Here is a 7715-nt window from a genome sequence, read left to right as displayed (position 1 = left end):
TTTGGTCTTATTCCATATGATATGTACAATAAATAGTAACCTGAATGTACTGGTGTGTTCACTCATCATTGTTTAGACATTTGGCCTTTCACTGTTAGCCTCTCGGTGTGCAGGGGGGTGAGGTGATGAAGGGGGTCAAAGGTCGTGAGGCCTGCTCCGCTCCTGCCTACTGAGAAGCCTGGGGCCCAGAGTAAGAGGGCTGCCCCTTTGTGAGCTCACTGAGGAAGGGGCGGGGGTGGTTGTTGGGGGGTGGGGTGGGGTAGTTGGAAGGCCTCGGGCCTTTGTGACCTCACTCAGACGTCTCGGGGGTGGGTGGAGAGGGGGAGGGGGCCCAGAGGACTGGGCAGATGGCCAGGGGCCTCGAGCTCCTCCTGCTGCTGCTTCTGGGCCCGGCCGGCCGGTGCGGAGCCTGCCTCATGTGCTCAGGCTCCCTGAAAGAGGCCCTGAACGAGCTGCTGCTGGACTACATCCCGGACCACGCCAAGGGGCTCGACCGCCGGGCGGCCCTCAGCACCGTGAGGGGGCTCATCGCCACCTACACGATGTATAATCAGATAGGTACGGGCGCGGGAACTCGCTCGATGGAGTCGCCCAGATCTCTGGGACCTCCCTCCGCCTCCCAACCTTGGGACTCCCTCCTCCTCCTCCCTCCGTCTCCAAACTGTGGGACTCCCTCCTCCTCCACCCTCCGTCTCCAAACTGTGGAACTCCTTCCACCCTTCTCTCCATCTCCCAACCTTGGGACTCCCTCCTCCTCCTCCCTCCGTCTCCAAACTGTGGGACTCCCTCCTCCTCCACCCTCCGTCTCCAAACTGTGGGACTCCTTCCACCCTTCTCTCCATCTCCCAACCTTGGGACACCCTCCTCCTCCTCCCTCCGTCTCCAAACTGTGGGACTCCCTCCTCCTCCTCCCTCCGTCTCCAAACTGTGGGACTCCCTCCTCCTCCACCCTCCGTCTCCAAACTGTGGGACTCCTTCCACCCTTCCCTCCATCTCCCAACCTTGGGACTCCCTCCTCCTCCTCACTCCGTCTCCAAACTGTGAGACTCCCTCCCCACTTCCCTCCGTCTCCAAACCTTGGGACACCCTCGTCCCCTCCTTCCGTCTCCAAACAGTGGGATTCCCTCCCCCGCGTCATCCCTCAGTCCCCCAGCTGAGCAGCTCCACATTTTTGTACTTAATCTGTTCCATTTCAGCAGAGCCAGTACTGGAGAAGATCTCAATTGATCTCAAGAGAGAAATCAGCAGGATAATCAAACAGAAATTAAAAGGTACATTCTTCATTAAAGAATAACAGACACCCGGGACTGAGTTACAGACTGGAATCTAATGGAGGGGTTCGGGGTGTTTATATATAGAATAACAGATACCCGGAAGTGAGTTACAGAATGGAATCTAATCGAGGGGTTCAGGGGGTTTATATATAGAATAACAGATACCGGGGAGTGAGTTACAGACTGGAATCTAATGGAGGGGTTCAGGGGGTTTATATATAGAATAAGATACCCGGGAGTGAGTTACAGACTGGAATCTAATGGAGGGGTTCGGGGTGTTTATATATAGAATAACAGATACCCGGGAGTGAGTTACAGACTGGAATCTAATCGAGGGGTTCAGGGGGTTTTTACATAGAATAACAGATACCCGGGAGTGAGTTACAGACTGGAATCTAATCGAGGTGTTCGGGGGGTTTATATATAGAATAACAGATACCCAGGAGTGAGATACAGACTGGAATCTAATCGAGGGGTTCGGGGGGTTTATATATAGAATAACAGATACCCGGGAGTGAGTTACAGACTGGAATCTAATCGAGGGGTTCAGGGGGTTTATATATAGAATAACAGATACCCGGGAGTGAGTTACAGACTGGAATCTAATCGAGGGGTTCGGGGGGTTTATATATAGAATAACAGATACCTGGGAGTGAGTTACAGACTGGAATCTAATCGAGGGGTTCAGGGGGTTTATATATAGAATAACAGATACCCGGGAGTGAGTTACAGACTGGAATCTAATCGAGGGGTTCGGGGTGTTTATATATAGAATAACAGATACCCGGGAGTGAGTTACAGACTGGAATCTAATCGAGGGGTTCGGGGTGTTTTATATATAGAATAACATATACCCAGGAGTGAGTTACAGACTGGAATCTAATCGAGGAGTTCGGGGGGTTTATATAGAGAATAACAGATACCCGGGAGTGAGTTACAGACTGGAATCTAATGGAGGGATTCAGGGGGTTTATATATAGAATAACAGATACCCGGGAGTGAGTTACAGACTGGAATCTAATCGAGGGGTTCGGGGGGTTTATACATAGAATAACAGATACCCGGGAGTGAGTTACAGACTGGAATCTAATTGAGGGGTTCGGGGTGTTTATATACAGAATAACAGATACCTGGGAGTGAGTTACAGACTGGAATCTAATCGAGTGGTTCGGGTGGTTTATATATAGAATAACATATACCGGGAGTGAGTTACAGACTGGAATCTAATCGAGGGGTTCGGGGGGTTTATATATAGAATAACAGATACCCGGGAGTGAGTTACAGACTGGAATCTAATCGAGGAGTTCGGGGGGTTTATATATAGAATAACAGATACCCAGGAGTGAGTTACAGACTGGAATCTAATCGAGGAGTTCGGGGTGTTTATATATAGAATAACAGATACCCGGGAGTGAGTTACAGACTGGAATCTAATCGAGGAGTTCGGGGTGTTTATATATAGAATAACAGATACCCGGGAGTGAGTTACAGACTGGAATCTAATCGAGGGGTTCGGGGTGTTTATATATAGAATAACAGATACCCGGGAGTGAGTTACAGACTGGAATCTAATCGAGGGGTTCGGGGGGGTTTATATATAGAATAACAGATACCCGGGAGTGAGTTACAGACTGGAATCTAATCGAGGAGTTCGGGGTGTTTATATATAGAATAACAGATACCCGGGAGTGAGTTACAGACTGGAATCTAATCGAAGAGTTCGGGGGGTTTACATATAGAATAACAGATACCTGGGAGTGAGTTACAGACTGGAATCTAATCGAGGGGTTCGGGGTGTTTTATATATAGAATAACATATACCCAGGAGTGAGTTACAGACTGGAATCTAATCGAGGAGTTCGGGGGGTTTATATAGAGAATAACAGATACCCGGGAGTGAGTTACAGACTGGAATCTAATGGAGGGATTCAGGGGGTTTATATATAGAATAACAGATACCCGGGAGTGAGTTACAGACTGGAATCTAATCGAGGGGTTCGGGGGGTTTATACATAGAATAACAGATACCCGGGAGTGAGTTACAGACTGGAATCTAATTGAGGGGTTCGGGGTGTTTATATACAGAATAACAGATACCTGGGAGTGAGTTACAGACTGGAATCTAATCGAGTGGTTCGGGTGGTTTATATATAGAATAACATATACCGGGAGTGAGTTACAGACTGGAATCTAATCGAGGGGTTCGGGGGGTTTATATATAGAATAACAGATACCCGGGAGTGAGTTACAGACTGGAATCTAATCGAGGAGTTCGGGGGGTTTATATATAGAATAACAGATGCCCGGGAATGAGTTACAGACTGGAATCTAATCGAGGTGTTCGGGGGGTTTATATATAGAATAACAGATACCTGGGAGTGAGTTACAGAGTGGAATCTAATCGAGGGGTTCGGGGTGTTTATATATAGAATAACAGATACCCGGGAGTGAGTTACAGACTGGAATCTAATCGAGGGGTTCGGGGGGTTTATATATAGAATAACAGATACCCGGGAATGAGTTACAGACTGGAATCTAATCGAGGGGTTCGGGGTGTTTAAATATAGAATAACAGATACCCGGGAGTGAGTTACAGACTGGAATCTAATCGAGGGGTTCGGGGTGTTTATATATAGAATAACAGATACCCGGGAGTGAGTTACAGACTGGAATCTAATCGAGGGGTTCGGGGTGTTTATATATAGAATAACAGATACCCGGGAGTGAGTTACAGACTGGAATCTAATCGAGGGGTTCGGGGGGTTTATATATAGAATAACAGATACCCGGGAGTGAGTTACAGGCTGGAATCTAATCGAGGGGTTCGGGGTGTTTATATATAGAATAACAGATACCCGGGAGTGAGTTACAGGCTGGAATCTAATCGAGGGGTTCGGGGGGTTTATATATAGAATAACAGATACCTGGGAGTGAGTTACAGACTGGAATCTAATCGAGGGGTTCGGTGGGGTTTATATATAGAATAACAGATACCCGGGAGTGAGTTACAGACTGGAATCTAATCGAGGGGTTCGGGGTGTTTATATATAGAATAACAGATACCCGGGAGTGAGTTACAGACTGGAATCTAATCGAGGGGTTCGGGGTGTTTATAAATAGAATAACAGATACCCGGGAGTGAGTTACAGACTGGAATCTAATCGAGGGGTTCAGGGGGTTTATATATAGAATAACAGATACCCGGGAGTGAGTTACAGACTGGAATCTAATCGAGGGGTTCAGGGGGTTTATATATAGAATAACAGATACCTGGGAGTGAGTTACAGACTGGAATCTAATCGAGGAGTTCGGGGGTGTTGAGATATAGAATAACAGATACCCGGGAGTGAGTTACAGACTGGAATCTAATCGAGAGGTTCGGGGTGTTTATATATAGAATAACAGATACCGGGGATTGAGTTACAGACTGGAATCTAATCGAGAGGTTCGGGGTGTTTATGTATAGAATAACAGATACCCGGGAGTGAGTTACAGACAGGAATCTAATCGAGGGGTTCGGGGTGTTTATATATAGATTAACAGATACCTGGGAGTGAGTTACTGATTGGAATCTAATCGAGGGGTTCGGGGTGTTTATATATCGAATAACAGATACCCGGGAGTGAGTTACAGACTGGAATATAATCGAGGGGTTGGGGGTGTTTATATATAGAATAACAGATACCCGGGAGTGAGTTACAGACTGGAATATAATCGAGGGGTTCGGGGAGTTAATATTTTGAATAAAAGATACCCGGGAGTGAGTTACAGACTGGAATCTAATCGAGGGGTTCGGGGAGTTTATATTTTGAATAAAAGATACCTGGGAGTGAGTTACAGACTGGAATCTAATCGAGGGGTTTGGGGTTGTTTATATATAGAATAACAGATACCCGGGAGTGAGTTACAGACTGGAATCTAATCGAGGGGTTCGGGGAGTTTATATTTTGAAAAAAAGATACCCGGGAGTGTGTTACAGACTGGAATCTAATCGAGGGGTTCGGGGGGTTTATATATAGAATAACAGATACCCGGGAGTGCGTTACAGACTGGAATCTAATCGAGGGGTTCGGGGTGTTTATATATAGAATAACAGATACCCGGGCGTGAGTTACAGACTGGAATCTAATCGAGGGGTTCGGGGTGTTTATATATAGAATAACAGATACCCGGGGGTGAGTTACAGACTGGAATCTAATCGAGGGGTTCGGGGTGTTTATATATAGAATAACAGATACCCGGCAGTGAGTTACAGACTGGAATCTAATCGAGGGGTTCGGGGGGGTTTATATATAGAATAACAGATACCCGGGAGTGAGTTACAGACTGGAATCTAATCGAGGGGTTTGGGGTGGTTTATATATAGAATAACAGATACCCGAGAGTGAGTTACAGACTGGAATCTAATCGAGGGGTGCGGGGTGTTTATATATAGAATAACAGATACCCGGGAGTGAGTTACAGACTGGAATCTAATCGAGGGGTTCGGGGTGTTTTATATATAGAATAACATATACCCAGGAGTGAGTTACAGACTGGAATCTAATCGAGGAGTTCGGGGGGTTTATATAGAGAATAACAGATACCCGGGAGTGAGTTACAGACTGGAATCTAATGGAGGGATTCAGGGGGTTTATATATAGAATAACAGATACCCGGGAGTGAGTTACAGACTGGAATCTAATCGAGGGGTTCGGGGGGTTTATACATAGAATAACAGATACCCGGGAGTGAGTTACAGACTGGAATCTAATTGAGGGGTTCGGGGTGTTTATATACAGAATAACAGATACCTGGGAGTGAGTTACAGACTGGAATCTAATCGAGTGGTTCGGGTGGTTTATATATAGAATAACATATACCGGGAGTGAGTTACAGACTGGAATCTAATCGAGGGGTTCGGGGGGTTTATATATAGAATAACAGATACCCGGGAGTGAGTTACAGACTGGAATCTAATCGAGGAGTTCGGGGGGTTTATATATAGAATAACAGATGCCCGGGAATGAGTTACAGACTGGAATCTAATCGAGGTGTTCGGGGGGTTTATATATAGAATAACAGATACCTGGGAGTGAGTTACAGAGTGGAATCTAATCGAGGGGTTCGGGGTGTTTATATATAGAATAACAGATACCCGGGAGTGAGTTACAGACTGGAATCTAATCGAGGGGTTCGGGGGGTTTATATATAGAATAACAGATACCCGGGAATGAGTTACAGACTGGAATCTAATCGAGGGGTTCGGGGTGTTTAAATATAGAATAACAGATACCCGGGAGTGAGTTACAGACTGGAATCTAATCGAGGGGTTCGGGGTGTTTATATATAGAATAACAGATACCCGGGAGTGAGTTACAGACTGGAATCTAATCGAGGGGTTCGGGGTGTTTATATATAGAATAACAGATACCCGGGAGTGAGTTACAGACTGGAATCTAATCGAGGGGTTCGGGGGGTTTATATATAGAATAACAGATACCCGGGAGTGAGTTACAGGCTGGAATCTAATCGAGGGGTTCGGGGTGTTTATATATAGAATAACAGATACCCGGGAGTGAGTTACAGGCTGGAATCTAATCGAGGGGTTCGGGGGGTTTATATATAGAATAACAGATACCTGGGAGTGAGTTACAGACTGGAATCTAATCGAGGGGTTCGGTGGGGTTTATATATAGAATAACAGATACCCGGGAGTGAGTTACAGACTGGAATCTAATCGAGGGGTTCGGGGTGTTTATATATAGAATAACAGATACCCGGGAGTGAGTTACAGACTGGAATCTAATCGAGGGGTTCGGGGTGTTTATAAATAGAATAACAGATACCCGGGAGTGAGTTACAGACTGGAATCTAATCGAGGGGTTCGTGGGGTTTATATATAGAATAACAGATACCCGGGAGTGAGTTACAGACTGGAATCTAATCGAGGGGTTCGTGGGGTTTATATATAGAATAACAGATACCCGGGAGTGAGTTACAGACTGGAATCTAATCGAGGGGTTCAGGGGGTTTATATATAGAATAACAGATACCCGGGAGTGAGTTACAGACTGGAATCTAATCGAGGGGTTCAGGGGGTTTATATATAGAATAACAGATACCTGGGAGTGAGTTACAGACTGGAATCTAATCGAGGAGTTCGGGGGTGTTGAGATATAGAATAACAGATACCCGGGAGTGAGTTACAGACTGGAATCTAATCGAGAGGTTCGGGGTGTTTATATATAGAATAACAGATACCGGGGATTGAGTTACAGACTGGAATCTAATCGAGAGGTTCGGGGTGTTTATGTATAGAATAACAGATACCCGGGAGTGAGTTACAGACTGGAATCTAATCGAGGGGTTCGGGGTGTTTATATATAGATTAACAGATACCTGGGAGTGAGTTACTGATTGAAATCTAATCGAGGGGTTCGGGGTGTTTATATATCGAAT

Source organism: Heterodontus francisci, chromosome 45, assembly GCF_036365525.1.
Source record: "Heterodontus francisci isolate sHetFra1 chromosome 45, sHetFra1.hap1, whole genome shotgun sequence".
Lineage (NCBI taxonomy): Eukaryota > Metazoa > Chordata > Chondrichthyes > Heterodontiformes > Heterodontidae > Heterodontus > Heterodontus francisci.
The sequence above is the reverse complement of the archived record's forward strand: the minus strand, read 5'-3'. Positions refer to the sequence as shown.